Source organism: Carcharodon carcharias, chromosome 7 (assembly GCF_017639515.1).
Source record: "Carcharodon carcharias isolate sCarCar2 chromosome 7, sCarCar2.pri, whole genome shotgun sequence".
NCBI lineage: Eukaryota > Metazoa > Chordata > Chondrichthyes > Lamniformes > Lamnidae > Carcharodon > Carcharodon carcharias.
The window spans coordinates 55,668,271-55,686,250 of record NC_054473.1 but is presented as its reverse complement, the minus strand read 5'-3'; positions in this window follow the sequence as shown (position 1 = coordinate 55,686,250).

Below are 17,980 nucleotides of genomic sequence, written 5' to 3'. Positions count from 1 at the left end.
GGTTTGGAAGGTGCTGTTGAAGGAGCCTTGGTGAGTTGTTGCTTTGCGCCTTGTATATGGTACATACTGCTGCCACTGTGCATTGGTGGTGAAGGGAATGAATGTTTAACATGTTGAATGGGGTGTCGATTAAGCAGTAACATATAGATGATAATGACAGATCAATTTCCTATGGTTCTGCCACCAGACTATTTATGCACCACATTGTGCCCAAATTTGACCAATCTGTTTAACTGTTAACATAATCACAGAATCACAGCACAGAAGAGGCCCTTTGGCCCATCGAGTCTGCACTGACATGTGAGAAACACCTGACCTACCTACCTAATCTCATTTACCAGCACTTGGCCCATAGCCTTGAATGTTAACAGAAATCTTGAAGATTCACAGGTAGAAAGATAAAAAAAAAGGCTCCTCTTATGATTTTTGCCGAATTTCCATGCAGTAAGTTGACAGTAAGCAGTATTTTAAGACCAACCTAGCATGAAAAGTGGTGACCTGACTAGGATTGGGGAGGTGGTACTGAGCAATGCTCACGCTTAAGCTCTTGATAATGCCAAGCTTAAACACATATTGTTGCTTTAAAATAAATCTGCTGCACAAAACCTGTTACAACATAAAGAGGGCTGTTTCTGCAGCAACAGGACCATGAACCACTTTTAGAGGACGACATTAGAGAGTGCCTCTCCAATAAAATGCAGCACTCATGGACCAAAGTAAGTACCTTAAAGAGAGAACGTTTTTACGAAAAAGTGTTTGTCAAGCATTTTATGTGTGGGGGTAAAAGTGCTAGAAGAGCTATGTGTCACAATGAGGTGAGACAATGGTGACACATTGATGTGTTTTGCCCAAATTTATGTCATGATAATGTATGTTTGTCAACAATAAAAAAGGAGTCACTTTGCTAACATACTGTCTGTTTAAACAAAGTGCTAGTGGCAACTCTTAACAAAACATGCAGTTGATTTCCATTGTAATAATGCCCCATTGCTGTTGAAAAATTGTCCAAAGGACACACTGGTTAGAATTTTCCAGCCCCTCCTGCTGGCAGAATATTCCAGTCCCACCAAAGTTAATGGACTTTTGAATGGCTCAACGCATTTTCTGGCTCTGCCCCTGCTGCAACAGGGCCGGTAAATTCTGCCCAATCTGTTGCCTGCACATCAGCATGATGTGGTGTGCAGACCTGCACAAAATGTGATGCTGACTGGCTGAATGCTGAGCAAAGGGCTCAGGTGCATGCATGGCTAACATGAGCTGGAGCTGTCCTGCACTTCTTAAAGGCAGCCTGCACCTCTTAAAGGGGAGGTGCTTTCAGGCTGCAGCAGTTGATGGAACTGCCATCAAGTGTTTCAGAGAAGGAATAAGAACGCCAATGGAGGAAGAAGCCAGAGAGAGGGCTTCTAAGTTCTCTGATGAGACGCTGGAGGCCTTTGTTCAAGGAGTGGAAAGGAGAGAGGTTATGGTTCTGCAGGGAGAGGCCGTACAGGCATACAGTGTGAAAAGAATAGGAGCAGATAGCTAAGGAGATCAATTCAAGGAATCTAGCCCTGAGGACCTGGCTGCAGTACAGCAAAAAGTTTATCGACTTCAAGTGGGTGATCAAGGTCAGTGAATGCATCTTCAAATACCGCCAGCTACCCACCGCACCTCAAACTTCACACACTGCTCAATGTGCCACAACCCCCCATCACTTACCCATCTGCCATCTCTAGCAATCAAGATTGATACCTGGCAATCATATGCTCCACCTCACCCTCACACACTTACCACTACTGCAAGCCTTACAGCTGTATCTCGCAGATTACCCATGCTTCAAGCTGTTCAGCTTGACCAGCACATCGACCAAAAGCTTTCCAACACATTCAATAACACTCTGCTCCTCTTCACCTGATACTACACACCCCATCGCGCATCCCAACCTTCCCTTTGCATTGATGTTCATGGGTTGAGAACTTCTTTATCAATGTTTGTTATCTTCTCTATGGATACTATTTATCATTTAGCACTTAAAACATTTATCATATTAATTTAAAAAAAATAAACAGAACATCATCCTATTCCAATGTGTAAAAAATCTTATAACATCTAGTTGTCCTTGGACACAAATCATCACCTCATGGAGAAAGTGAACAACGGTTTACCTTCTGCCAATGCCACAATTAACCACTAGCAGATGCATATGAAAGGCTTAAGTTAAATCCTAGCCACTCCCCATCAACATACCTCCAAGCAGATCTCAGAAAGGCATCATGTGGTGAACCAAGAGACTGTCAGCCCACTGTGTAGCACATCAAAGGCTTCTTTCCATTTTATTGTGTCCTAAACTAATGCATAACATTGGGCAGAATTTTAGGGCCCCATTTCGGTGGGGACGGGTCCGTGAACTGCAGCAAGCCGTTACAAAGCCCATTGACTTCAGCGGGAACGTAAAATCCCACTGCCGTAAAATTGTGTACCTCCACTTCGTAGAGACCTTGCACACATTTTTGTTATTATACCAAACATAGCTATCTATCATTTCTTCCTTCAGTCTTCAACTGTGTGAGAAACCAAGTGGCAGAATCGTCCCAGGTTTTCACAAAAGTGTGGTAGCGGGTGGGAAAAAAGTTGTTTTACCCGCCAGCCGCAATGCTGGGTTTTTGCACCGTATCGCTCTCTTCCTGCCTCATTAATTATGCAGCCACAGGAAACATGTCTCACTGGTGGGTGGCCTCCGACTTGCCCGCCATGCTGTTACATTGCCACTTCCTCACACAGAGCAACATATTTAAACTGCAGTCCTGCGCACAATTCTCAATGCTTGCAACCTAGGCTTGCTCTGGTGAAGACAAGGCCTCAAAAGCCAAGAATAGTGCAGCCCCCAATGCAGTGATGCATTCTTAGCATCCCAAGGCATCCCTGGATGCCTTGACAGCCCACCATGATGTCCTCTACTCCCGTTCTGACTGCAGGAGGCCCATTGGTCTCACCGCTCTGGCTTGGGAGCTGGTGGCCGAGGTGGTCAGTGCCAATGCTGCACAGAAGAGGTCGGCCATCCAGCACAGAGAATGGATGAATGATCTCATCCGTGCTGCCAGGATAAGTCAACCATCTCAGCACTCTAAACCCACACACTCACAAGGCCATTACACTTTCACTGGCATCTCACTCACTGCCAGCTCAAGGGACATCATCACTCTCTCTCTCACACACACCCTCACATCTCCATCTGGCCTCATCTCGAACCTGCCTCCTTGGCCTTCACCATCTTGAGGCCATCTGCACAGAACAAAATGTGCCCCCACACACACCCTGGGATATGCCCTTCCCCAGCACAGCCCTGGCCCTGCAGCCTTTTCCCTTGCCTGAGGGCACTTATCTCCCTTACTCAAGCAAACCCTAGCCCTGCAGTTGTTGATAAGCACCCCCCTTCCCCCACCTTATGGTTGCCCTGGTAGTTAGAGACCTGTCTGTGAGCCCCCCTAAAAGTGATGTCTGCGAAGTCTGGCACTGATGACTGCAAGTGCTGACTGAAGCAAGGTAGGCAAACAAACCTCGAAGTCCTGAATGAACTGCAGCTTGGCATGTGCATGTTGCTTATGTGCAGTTGTGAGGCACATCAGCGTGGCCCAGATGATCTAGCATGGGGGATGGTACCGGCAAGCAGGGCTTATAATGAGATGCTAAATTATTGAAATGAGGTTCCCAGTGTGCAGCAGCAGGAAATGCAGCCTGTCATTGACGGGTGGAGTGGACAATGGCAAATTGGTTCCACAACGGCTTAAAACCAATTTTAGGCCTTCTCGCCATTTGGTCCCGCCTGACGTCAATAGGGCCGGAAAATTCCGACCAAAGTAATAACATTTTCTCTCAATGTATCATGAATAAAGGCAATATCATTCGTCACTGTTTCAAGGATTTGAAAGACTGAAGTCAGCCATTAAATTATTTCTTTTATACCATTTAAGGAAACAAACAATTAATGCACAACAATTTTGCCTAATGACTTAGGAAGATTTGTCAACAATAATATTGGTGCTTTAGAATATAACTATTATCCTGATAATAATTCTGCTGAATTGTACAAACATGTCAGCAATTATGCTAATTTGAACTGTTAAAGACAACGCACATTGTTATAGCAACAAGGCAGCAACTGTGAAAGCGAGCTGGTAAGTACCCACGAGCTGCATTGTGCTTACTGAAAGATATCATGTCACTCAGTCTCACATTTTACTGTAACAATACTGCTAGTAACAAAATTTCCACTATAATTAATATAATATATTATATATCTATACAGTTAAGAAATGTGATCTTACCTTGTTCTGGGTGTGGGCCGAGGACTCCATTTCATGGCAGGCACATGCGTGGATTGCAGCAAGGTGACAGGCAGCATATGTCTCAGTCCAGTATTCTGGGTTCTCTAGGGCCATGGCAGAGATCACCAGGGCGCTTGTGTGGTAATGGTGGTGCAAAACCTAACCACAGGACCCATGGTAGTGAGTAAAGTTATACCCACATGATTAAGTTTGTTGGGAGGCAAAGGAAGAGGCTCCCAGCAGCAAAAGTACTGCTGTTGGCAGACTGTAGGTAGCAAGGGCTCAGGAGGAGTCATGGGGAACCAAGAAGGTGGCAGAAAGTCGCTGGCTCTGTGTTGGAAAGGGTTGAGCTCAGAAGTTCTAGGATCTATTTCTAGCTCAGTGAAGCCAGGAGGTTGGACTTCAGAGAAACCCAGGGGCAGTGCCAACTCTGTGAAGCTGGTGGTCAGCTAAAGAGCTAAGTTTTGCCAGTACTTAGATGCTGGAATGCAGCTTTGTGAATCCCATGGAAAGGCAGTCTCAGGAGAAGAGATTGAATCATCAGGATGTATGCAGTCATTGGGGCAGTCCAAGATGGAGTGGCTTTTGAGGGCATTCAGAGGGTAGATCTTTGAAAATGTGGACTTGCAATCCCTTGTGCAGGGACAGAATTTTCACAAGATTGTGTAACTCACTGTGGACACTGACATCTGGGTAGATGCTGAGAGATCCATGGGCTCTGTCTTAGTGACATCTGCCATTTATTGTGCAGTTTGGTGTGTTCGACCACAGTTGTCCTGTTCATTCATATTTATCTTATGTTAATTCTGAAGGTTAGAATTTAAAATAGCTATTGTAAATAGTTTTACTTTTCTGACTTTGTGTAGTAGAGTTTACTTTGTTTGTTTAAAGCCCTGGAATCTTGTGGCTTTATTCTCTTAGTAAGTACCAGGGATTTCAAACTTTTTCTACTTTAAACAAAAAGCTATTTGTCCCTAACCAGATTGTAACAATATATACACACATATAAGCAGTTACTTGTTTCAATTACAAGTTGGAATTCACTTTGAGGTTTATTCAAACCAGTACATTAATTCATGATATTGAGCAATTAGGAGCAGGAATCCTGGCTGGTTCTTCTCATTCTAGTCCAGCAGTAGTGAGGTCAAATTGCCACCATGGATCAGATGAGAAAACGCAGCTCCCACCAGCGGTTGAACGTAGAATTTTCCTGATCAGTATGATTCAGTGTGCCAACTAAACCATCCAGATAGTTCTGTTCAACAATTTATATCACAACTGTTGATCACTGATGAAGAAGCTGTTCAACTGTTTCAAGTGTCTCATTTGTATGTGGCCACAGTTTGGTTTTCAGTATGCAAACTATCATGACAGGTGCATCAATAGTATTGAACAGGTTGCTCTTCTTGTCAGACATTGTAAATGATTTGACTAGTTTTCCATTAAGTAATGTTGTATTATTCTACTTAATTACTCACAATAAGAATGAAGTGGTAGAAACAATGAAGGTATCCAATGTACTGGCTCCAAAGCTTTTACTTCTGATTTTGCCTATTTTTAAAATTCACAATGTAGAATGAACCATTTTTTAGATTAATACAAATATCTATAGGTATTTACGAGACAACTTTGTCGCAGAATATTGGTCGTGGAGGTTTGAGCAGTTGAAAATGGAAAGACTAGCCTATGGCAGAAAAGACTATTACTTTGAGGATGTTATGTTGAATGGATCTAAAATAAAATCAGTAAGTTTTGAAGTGAATTCTGATTTAATTTCCTTTCCTCCCAAAATAAGCAAGTCTGTGTTGCCATTTCAACCAAGCAGAGGCTCCCTGGTTTTCCTGAGAACCTTGTCCCACATGCTGACTAGTACGATCCGCAATGCGACCTATCCTCCTCCTAGGCTATCAAAGAACTTGCTATATTTCTCCTAGATTATTTTCCAACTGATCATCATTCCTCCTGGGCCATGAAGATCAATTCCTTACATGGCACAATAAGAAAATGGAAAATGGAATAACAGTCTTACTAATTGCTTCAATATGAAACCGGAATCAAATGGGACGGATCACCTGGCATCGACCTTAGGCACCAGAAACAACAACAGCAATCACAGCCCTGTCGACCCTCCTCCTTACCAACATCTGGGAGCTAGTGCCAAAATTGGGAAAGCTGTCTCACAGGATAGTCAAGCAGCAGCCTGACATAGTCATCCTCACGGAATCATACCTTATAGACAATGTCCCAGACTCCACCATCACCATCCCTGGGTATGTCCTGTCCCACCTGCAGGACAGACCCAGCAGAGGTGGTGGCACAGTTGTATACAGTCAGCAGGGAGTTGCCCTGGGAGTCCTCAACATCAACTCCAGACCCCATGAAGCTCATGGCATCGGCCAAACATGGGCAAGGAAACCTCCTGCTGATTACCACATACCGCCCTCCTTCAGCTGACATATCAGCACTCCTCCATGTTGAACATCACTTGGAGGAAGCACTGAGGGTGGCAAGGGCACAGGATGAACTCTGGGTGGGGATTTCAATGTCCGTCAACAAGAGTGACTCAGTAGCACCATTACTAACTGAGCTGGCTGAGTCCTAAATGACATAGTTGCTAGACTGGCTCTGCGGCAGGTGGTGAGGGAACCAACAAGAGGGAAAAACACACTTGACCTCATCCTCACCAGCCTGCCCACCACAGATGCATCTGTCCATGACAGTATCGGTAGGAGCAACCACCACACCGTCATTGTGGAGACAAAGTCCTGCCTTCACATTGAGGATACCCTCCATTGTGTTGCATGGCACTAGCACCATGCTAAATGGGATAGATTTTGAACAGATCTAGCAGCTCAAGACGGGGCATCAATGAGGCACTGTGGGTCATTAGCAGCAGCAGAATCGTACTTGAACACAATCTGTAACTTCATAGCTCAGCATATCCCCCACTCTACCATTACCATCGAGCCAGGGTGATCAACCCTGGTTTAATGAAAAATGCAGAAGGGCATACCTAAAAATGAGGTGTCAAGCTGGTGAAGTTCTTTTAATGAGAAGTGTTTGTATCTGAATTTAGAATTGTCAAAAACCATGTCTACTGAAGAAAGTTTATGAAAACAAAGTTATGCAAAACAAATGTCAAATGTTTTAAACATTCAAAAGAAAAGTAGCTGGTGAACTTGCATGCCAAACAGCATAAGCAGCAAGTGATAGACAGAGCTAAGCGATCCCACAATCAAAAGATCAGATCTAAGCTCTGCAGTCCTGCCACATCCTGTCGTGGTTGGTGGTGGACAATTAAACAGGAGGAGGCTCTACAAATATCCCCATCCTCAATGATGGAGGAGCCCAGCACATCAGTGCAAACTTTAAGGCTGAAGCATTCACAACAATCTTCAGCCAGAAGTGCCAAATGGATGATCCATCTCAACCTCCTCCGGAGATCCCCAGCATCACAGATGCCAGTCTTCAGCCAATTCGATTCACTCCACATGATATCAAGAAACGGCTGGAGGCACTAGATATTGCAAAGGCTATGGGCCCTGATAATATTCTGGTAATAGTACTGAAGATTTGTGCTCCAGAATTTGCTGCGCCCCTAGCAAAGCTGTTCCAGTACAGCTACAACACTAGCATCTTCCCGGCTATGTGAAAAATTGCTCAGGTATGACCTGTACACAAAAAGGACAAATCCAACCCAGCCAATTAGCGCTCCATCAGTCTACTCTTGATCATCAGTAAAGTAATGGAAGGGGTCATCAACAGTTCTATCAAGTGGAACGTGTTTAGCAATAACCTGCTCACTAATGCCCAGTTTGGGTTCTGCCAGGGCCACTTAGCTCTTGACCTCATTACAGCCTTGGTTCAAACATGGACAAAAGAGCTGAACTCCTGAGATGAGATGAGAGTGACTGCCCTTGGCATCAAGGCTGCACTTGACCAAGTGTGGCATCAAGGAGCCCTAGCAAAACTGGAGTCAATGGTAATCAGGGGGAAAACTCTCCTCTGGTTGGAGTCATACCTAGCACAAAGGAAGATAGTTGTGGTTGTTGGAGGTCAGTCATCTCAGCTCCAGGACATCACTGCAGGAGTTCCTTAGAGGAGTGTCCTAGGTCCAGCTATCTTCAGCTGCTTCATCAATGACCTTCCTTCCATCATAAGGTCAGAAGTGGGGATGTTCACTGATGATTGCACAATGTTCAGCACCAATCGTGACTCCTCAGATACTGAAGCAGTCCATGTCCAAATGCAGCAAGACCTGGACAATATCCAGGCTTGGGCTGACAGGTAGCAAGTAACATTCGTGCCACACAAGTGTCAGGCAATGACCATCTCCAACAAAAGAGAATCCAACCATTGCCCCTTGACATTCAATGGCATTACCATCACTGAATCCCCCCACTATCAACATCCTAGATGTTACCATTGACCAGAAACTGAATTGGACTAGCCATATAAATACTGTGGCTACAATAGCAGGTCAGAAGCTAGGAATCATGCGACGAGTAACTCACCTCCTGACTCCCCAAAGCCTGTCCACCATGTACAAGGCACAAGTCAGGAGTGTGAATAAATACTCCCCACTTGCCTGGATGAATGCAGCTCATAAAACACTCAAGAAGCTTGACACTGCCCAGGACAAAGCAGCCCGCTTGATTGGCACCACATGCACAAACGTTCACTCCCTCCATTACTGATGCACAGTAGCAGCAGTGTGTACCATCTACAAGATGCACTGCAGGAATTCACCAAGGCTCCTTAGACAGCACCTTCCAAACCCACAACCACTATCATCTCGGACAAGGGCAGCAGATAGATGGGAACACCAAACCTGGAGGTTCCCCTCCAAGTCACTCACCATCTTGATTTCCAAATATATCACCGTTCCTTCACTGTTGCTGGGTCAAAATCCTGGAACTGCCTTCCTAACAGCACTGTGGGTGTACCTACACCACATGGACTGGAGCGGTTCAAGAAGACAGCTCTCCACCACTTTCTCAAGGGCAACCAGTGATAGGCAATAAATGCTGGCCCAGCCAGCGAAGCCCATCCCATGAATGAATAAAAAACAACATCACACATACCAAATTCTAAGGCAAGAAAAGTGTGCTAATATTTAATAGATCAGAGGAGAGATAACTGGCTGAATGTTACCTGCCCATTGGAGCTGGTGCAGAATATCCATTCCTCAGAATAAATCCAAAGATCTCCTGGAAAAATCTGTAGGATCTCCTAGTCTGTAAATTATCACTGCATCAAGGTAGTCATCAATGTTTTGTTCAGAGGGGTAGCCAGTACATGAATTCAGACTGTCAGACTATGAGGAAATTGGATTCTGGGCCATCGCTGGTGTACGGTGTCACTAATTGCATGTAAGTGGCCATCAAGGAACTCATAGATCAGACCTGAGCCTTCATCAGCAGGAAGGGCTTCCACTTGCTTAATGTACAACTGACCTGGGACCACCGCAAACAGGTCCTTCAGGTTTGGGCGAGGTTGTTGGGAAGTTGCCAGACGTCAACATGTTAAAGCAGTCTCAGGTGCCTGACCTTTTCAGACTCCTTGAGCTCCTTCGAGAGCTGATACCGGTTGATAAGGGCTACCCATTAAAGAGATGGCTATTTATGCCTGTGAGGAACCCAAGCATTGATGCAGAGGACAGGCATAACATCTGCCATCGGACAACACAAGTGACCATTGAGCAGGCCGTAAGCCTTCTGAAGATATGGTTGCGATGCCTGGATAGATCTAGTGTAGCCCTTCAACATGCCCCAGCAAAAGTCTCAGGTAATGTGGTGGTGTGTTGTGGTGCTATGAAACTTTGCACCCTGCTCATATGGCCATGACATCCACTTTGGTCCCATGGCAGAGCTTGCTTCTTCAAGGTAAAATTCCAGCCAGCCAGTAGATTAGCTCTCTTTTCATAAAAGCTCTGTTTTACTGAAATGATCTGAACTGGGACAAAAATTGGGTTTTCTGGATTTCCAAATTCTTCCTCAGTTACAATTTGCTATTTACTTTAAGGCTCAGCCCAGACACAGCTTTAATCCATGCCACTGAGTCCTATCAAAATATCATTGAAGACATTTAAATTCTTAAAGCATAATAGGGGATTATAAATCTGAAGAGATTATTACTATATGGTAATTTTATGGTGCTGTTAGTGGTATGTAATAAATAACTTTTCTTTAAAATCTAACACTTGTCACATTAGTGGGTCAATATATGAAAGCAGAGAGTAGATTTTATTTGCAAAATCAAATATCCAGCAAACATTTATTTTATTTCTGTTTTCAAGAAAAAAAACCCCGAAATGTTTTTTTTCCCCCCTACCGGGATATTTAATAGATATTTGATGGTTTTTCACAGAATTCAGGGGCAAGGTTTTGCCCATGTTGGGCGGGCTCAGCCGGGTTGGATGGGGGCAGTTGGGGGGAGGGGTGTTGGGGGTCAGGAAGCCGACCACTGCCCATGATCGAGGCCCGACCATGATTTCATGCTCGTGCGTCAATTAAGTCCCGCACAGTGTGAAACATGCACTGTAGCGCTCAGCACTGCCTGTGTAAAGGGAGGGGGGGGGGGGGGGGGGGGGGGGTGGGGGTTGGGGGGAAATGAGGGCGAGTTCGCGCATGCACATAGGTGCGCACAATGAAAGCGCCCTGAGGCAGCTCTGTGCCTCAGGGAGCTGAAGGTTTAAAAAATGAAAAATGTTAAAAAAAATATGTCCCTTCGTGACTCTGTCACATGAGCAGGGACATGTTATGAATGAAATATTAAAAATTTTATTTAATTTTTAATTGCTGTTGGAAGCCTCATCTCGCCCGTGGGTGAGAGTTCCTAAAAAATCCAAAGGCCAGTTGGCCTTTTCGCCTGTTCCGCCAACTGTAAGGTTGGATGGGCAGCAAAAAATGTAACTCAGTTAGATCTTTAATGGCCTTAATAGGCCTGTTGATTGTCGGCGGGCGTGCTGCAACTCCTGCACGCACCCACCAACCAAAATACTGTGCGAGTGCCAATGGCATTGGGACGCTGGCCCAACGTCATCGTGCATCACTTTATGCTCGTTTGGCCTGGACACGCTTCCTCCCGACAAATGAAAAGTTCTGGCCCAACAGGTTTTCCTTCCAGTTTATCCAAGATATAAATGTATAGATAAAGAATCAGAATGATGATAGAAATAGAATTTAGAAGTGGTTCACGGGACCACAGGCAAACAATTTATCTTAAGAGCCTCAAGTAGCAGCAATATTGACCTGCACTTTTAACAAATTGTAGCTTTACTGGGAATAACATATTGTAGTCTGTATATAACCCTTACAAATTCTTTGTTTGAACCAAGTCCTAATATGATGCCTTGGGTGATTTTAATGAGAGCTGAAACAATTCAGTATTAAGCGAAACTTCTTTCCTCCTCTTTCATTCTCAATATGCCTGTAATAATGATGACTAATTGGTGTATTACATAAGGAATAAGTCTGGAATTATCTATGTATATGTAAACAAAAAAAAATACTTGTTACCTATTTTATGATTTCCAATCACTGTAAAGCAAAGAACAATAGGCTTTGATTCGATGTCAATTATTACTATAGCTTTGGAGGGAACAGCAGCTGTCAATGTGACATGTGAAGCAATGATTCAGTTAAGGTGCATGGAACAACATCTGAATGGTGGGAAGTGACTAATGGGGTGACACAAGGATTGGTGATGAGACCTTTGCTGTTCATGTTGTATATTAATTATTTGAAAGTGAGAATAGAGACAAAGCTGTCAAAATTTGCTGGGCACCAAAGTGAGGGAACGGGGGTTGCTAACAATCAAGAGCAGCTTTATCCGGTGTCAAGAGATCTAGATAGATTGGAATGTCACACTGAGAATGACAAATTAAATTCAACGTTGACAAGTGCAAAGTGATGAGACTAGGGAAGGAGAATAAATATTGAAACTGTAAATGAAATTGTACAGGAAAATAAATTGGGGATATTGATAGACATGTAGTTGGAACCATTGTAAAACAGTAGTAGAGGAAGCAAATTGGACTTTGGTATATCACTGGAATAGAACACAAATCACAGAATAGGATCCTAAGCCTCTATAGTAAATAGAGTTGTCCCACTGTACCACATACAGCATGGTTACCATATTAGAGGAAGGATATTGTTAAAGATGTAGCAAAGGGTTATCTCTCTAAGGCCTGGCATTGGACACCCAAGTTTCAAGAATTGGAGAATCTGAGATTGTTTATATTAGAAAAGACTGAAAGCAAGGTTGTTGAGGAGTTTAGCATGTTCAACCTTGAGAAACTGTTTATCATGGCCTTTTGAATGACAATAGGGAGTCATGAGATGAATCTAAGGAGGAGAGTGAATGCTGAAATCATATATAATTACATCACATAGATAATAGTGAATGTTTAGAAAGGAGTGTCCGCGAGCCAGTCAAGACTTCTTAAAGCAGTAATTTCTAAGAGAATGTGAGAGAGACATTGGACAAGAAAATCAATGAGCAATACATACTGATAACTGTGCATTCTGTTTGAAAACTTTAGTGCTAGCCAGGTGGACTGAAATGATCTTTTTTGTGTTAACACATATATACTTATGGATTTATGTAGATTCACAAATTTTATTTAACAAATGCAACTTGCCTGTGTCATGTATAATGACAGAGTAGAAGGGGCACAAATGGTGACCAAGGAGCAAGAGCAAGAGACCTGCAGTTATATGGAAGTAGAGGGAAAGGCAAGAAGTGAGAGTGTAAAAAAATGGGACTTACATAAAGAGTGTACAGTGATAGTGATTAATTTATCTTGTTCCAAAAAGTAGGGAGCATTAGTATTAGCGTCAAAGCATGAACCAAACTTAAGGTTCTATCAAATCCATTGATCACCATAGGTTTGCCTCATGTAAGAGATTGCAATGACTTAAATCAAAGGTGATCTAAGTTTCCTAAAATGCAAACAAAAAGAAATACTATTTCAGAAGAAGTTGTGATTTTAGGACAAAGTATTACTTATGTTCAGGCAACTTTCCAGAAACTGAGGCAATCTGATGCAAAAAAGACATTCCTCTGTGATCACATCAAACAATTCAAAATCTTAAAAATATATTTAGGTTATCTTATACTGGATAAAATGAAATGAGTGGAAGTGATGACAACTATGCGCCTGTGCTCTGTCCCCTCAGTATTTGCTGAAGCATAAATAAAGGCACCAAAAAGAGTACTATCGGCTACAGGGTCAGACTTGTTGGATTTCATTGTTTAGATTTAACAAAAAGATGAAAAAGCCTCAATGGCTTTCCTCAAGAGTCTGGAAACACTTAATAATAGATAAAGAAAAACATTGCTTTGCCTGTGAAACCTAAAGAAACAACTGGAGTCAGTCCTCCAATATCTAGAAGCAATCACCAGTACACATCAGACATTAAGTGTTAAAGATGGACTGCAATCAGTACAGTACTAGTTGCATGGACCTGCTAATGAACGCTACCGGCAGAACTGAAGGATTCTAATTCCAGGAATCCATTGCAGCCTGCAGCAAATCGGTATCCTACTGGGAGGCTGGACTTGTAGACTGCATTAGTGAACCTGAAACTAATAGGGAGTTATTTTAAAAAGCACTCTGAGCAAAGAGATGAATAGAAATTTAAAATTAAATATATTCATAATAAGCAACTAAACATGCCGTCATTGAAATTCCTGTGTCTCTCTTTGCACAATATACTGTTTGTCATGTAAAATAACTCTCCATTATATAAGCCAGAATATATGCCTACAGCATTTCCCATAGTTCAAAGACCTATCTATCTATAGGAAGCCTACTGACTGAAAGCTGCTATAGGTGCAAAGAGCTTGTTCTTCAGCTTTTTGGCAATAAGGTTAATTTCAAGAAACCTGAACACTTCTTGTGAGAACTGAGGAACCAGAGCACAATCATTGCTAGGTATTTAAATATATTGACATTATCTCTTTAAGAGGATGAGTTCATCCACTTCATATTAAAAGGAGGTCCTTATTTTAGCTATGACTTTCAATGCAAATTTGTGGCCATTAAACAGGTGTTGGTTCAGTTCTTCATGTACCTCAGGAACTGGAGTAGAATAAAAAAGAAATAATTGGTTAACAGGTTCTACATGCAAGCTGCAAAGGTAAAAAAAAATTGGAGATGAGAATGATTAATAAAAATCCATGTTCTGGTTTTTCAGTCTGCCTTTCAACAATTTGGGAGTTAACTTAGATAGCGCCCAGAAATGGGTGAGGGAAATGTGTTGCATGATTAACTGTGGGTTGAAATGCAGGCAGCATGCCAACTTTGTGCTGCCTGTTCAGTAGAATGATTGCTGCGTGCAGCCACAGCTTAACACCTTGTTGATTGGCTGCATGCATCAGCAGGGGATTCAAAATCACAATTTCCCAGCACCACTTAAAGCTAACCTGCACCTCTCAAAGAGCAGGTGCATTGTGGCTGGAGCAGGTGTTGGGAGTCATGTATTTGACCTGGGAAACAGTGAGAAGTGGTGCAATAGGGGAGAAAGCAAGCTTCAAATGCATTTGAATGCTGCACTGGAAGTCTTGGTGGAAGAGGCGGAGGGGAGGAGAGATAGCTGGCAGGATTTTCCCTTGGGGTTTTGAACCCTGCTGTCAGTCTCAAATGCGGGTCAGATGCCCTCACTGTGTGGGATGCTGTCACTCATGGTGATTTTCCCAAATTAGTGATCAGAGCACAGTTTGCCATCCAATTAAGGAAGTCGGAGGGCCAATCTGAGGCCTGTGAGGACGTGGAGACTGACTGCAAAATTCCAGTCAGTCTCCTTTAATTGGCCTTAACTAGCTGTTAAGTAGCTAGAATTGCTACCTGCTGTGTGCTGATGGGTAGCCATAACACACCCCACTACTGCCCCCTCCACCACACCCCCACCCCCCTACTCCCCAACTCACCTCCCCAAAAATGGCACTGGGACGGGATGTGCCAGACAACCGGTACGACTTCTGGTGCCAAGATTTTGATTCCCCACCCACCCCACTCAGATCCTGGCCCAATACCGAGCCTTACTGCTCAATGCACCGTGCCCCCATTGCTCACACAATCTCTCTTTATCAGACTTCACACCAAACATTCATAGCTTCATCTTACATTCACACACTTAGAGAAGGCTGTAAAGCCTACCCACATCTTATAGCTCAGACACAATGCCAGCTATTCAACCATGACAGGCACATTACCCAAACACACTGCTTGACACTCACTGACACACTTCCCTTTCTTTTATAGAACAAGGGTACATAACTGATGGCAGCAGGAGCTAAACAGAGGGGACCAGGCATGTCTCCATGTTCTAAACCCATGGAGGAGATGACACTAGCCATTATTGGGATAACCATTGCTGAGGGTGTGGCCTTGATGGACTTGAAACCATCAAGGATGATGATATCCTCAAACCCAATCCTCCTTCTTAAATCCAGGTGTTCCCTGATCCCACAATCTCTTCTGATTTATAAACTCCAGATGATGCAAAGATGCACCTCTTATGATTCCCCCCTTACCTCTTTCACCATAACATTATAGTTGTGCATTTTTCCCTTTAGAAAGCCAAGATGTGAAACCTAGTCAGACAATGAAAGAACACCAAGGAGAGAGTGATGATGAAGACATAGCACCATCACTTGACTTCACACTTACAGCCACTAGCTCAGATACTAACAATGCTTATGTTAGAGGATAAATTAGAGCCAGGATCTATACATGAGGCAGAATTTCACCATGTCGGGTGGGCTCAGCAGGGGCAGGCAGGGGCGGTCGAGAAGCTGATTGCTGCCCACGATCGAGGTCGGAAGGTGATTTCAGATTGGTGAGACAGTTAAGGCCCGCCCAGCGTGAAACATGAACAGCAGTGCTCAGTGCTGCCCATGCGGGCCCGGAGAGGAGCTGCCTCAGGGAGATGAGGAGTTATATAAAAAAAAAGACAACAAGTATCTAATGAAACATGTCCCCTCATGTGACTCTGTCACATGAGCAGGGACATGTTATTAATTAAGTTTGAACATTTTTATTTTATTTTTATTTGCTTTAGGAAACCTCATCCTACCTGTGGATGAGTTTTCCGAAAAAGTGCAAAGGCCGCTTGGCCTTTTCGCCTGCCTGCCAACTGTAAGGTTGGACGGACAGCGAAAAATTCAACTTAGTTGATAATTTAATGGCTTTAACAGGCCTTTTAATTGTTGACAGGCACACTGCCAACTCTGGCGCACGCCCACTGAGTGAAATATCGCGTGACAGTGTGTTGATGTTGGGACACTCACCCGATGTCAACGTATGTCATTTTACGCTCGAGTGGGTCGGGCGCACGTCCGCTCACTGGGCTAAACATTTTACCCATGGTTACACAGCAGGCATAAGTGCACTGCAGCTAGGATAGGGGGCAAGGATAGTACGGACCCTATTCACCAGAGGGTGAGGTGAAATGTAGTTGTACTGATGAGGACTCAGATAAGGATTTTGATGTGGTGGCCTACAGAAAAACAGCAATTAGTAGGCACAACACAATGCTTGGTGCATTGGGATGTCTGTTGGAAAATCTGCAATCAATGTCCAGGTTCATGGAGAAATCCAACACCAGCTTGATACAGGATTTTCATCAGAGTTTGAAGCCTGTCCTTTCAGTGTGGAAGTGGTGGCCAACTCCATTAGCAGGCTTGTGGACCTATACACATTGCAGTGTTAATGGCCAATGCCCTGGCCTCCACTGCAGCAGAAACAGCAGCTTGAACACTGCAGAGGAAGCTCAGACTGCTGCCATCATGGCTGCAGATTCTACTTTTCAAAGGGGTTTGCGGAGTCTCGCCTAAGTCTCGCAATCTATTTTCCAACAGGTAGCTAGAGTTGTTGAGGCACTGCCTAGGGGAGTGGTATTTGCTCCAGGCAGCAAAAGCCAACTGTTCTCTCTCAGGATGACAGCTTTCATCCTCTCACCTTGCCCTTCTGCTAGAGAACCCTTTCTGTTGCTTGTCAGCCAGACCGCCCAGACTGGTGCAGCCAACAGCGGAACTTTCTCAGCCCAGAGCTGCTCGAGGTCATCCTGCAAGACTGCCAGCAGTCTCTTGCACTGAAAGTCAGCAGCCTTCCACCAGCCATGTTAGAGCCATTGAGGTAGCACTGGGACATGGGAGACAGGCACTAAGGGAGTACACAAGAGTGATTAGATGATTTTTAAAAATGGGATATGGAATGGTTTCATTTATAAATTTGGTTTGGAATGTTTATTTTGTGTTGGCTTTTTTTTGCATAGTACCAGCAGATGTTGTGACATTCAGTGACAGCGAGATGGTAAGGTGTGTGACTCTTGGTGAATGGGGAATTGGGGTTGGGTTACTGGGTTTGCACTTGGATCAGTTCTTCACAGACAGCCTGCACGGACCGCTGTCCTTTCCTCTTCTTTCTCCTTCTATTCATTCTCCTGCTGCTCAGCCGCTCACAATATAACTGAAAGTAAGAGCTGTCCTTTCATAATGGTTAGGTTATGCAGCCTGCTGCAGGCCACCACAAATCTTGAGATCTGTCCTGCCGAATACTGCAAAGACTCTTCCAGGGCATCCAGGCAGTGGAAATGTTTTTTCGTCATGCTAGTGGTTTGTTCTATCACACTTTTGAATAGCGCCATGGCTTTCATTGTGTGCAT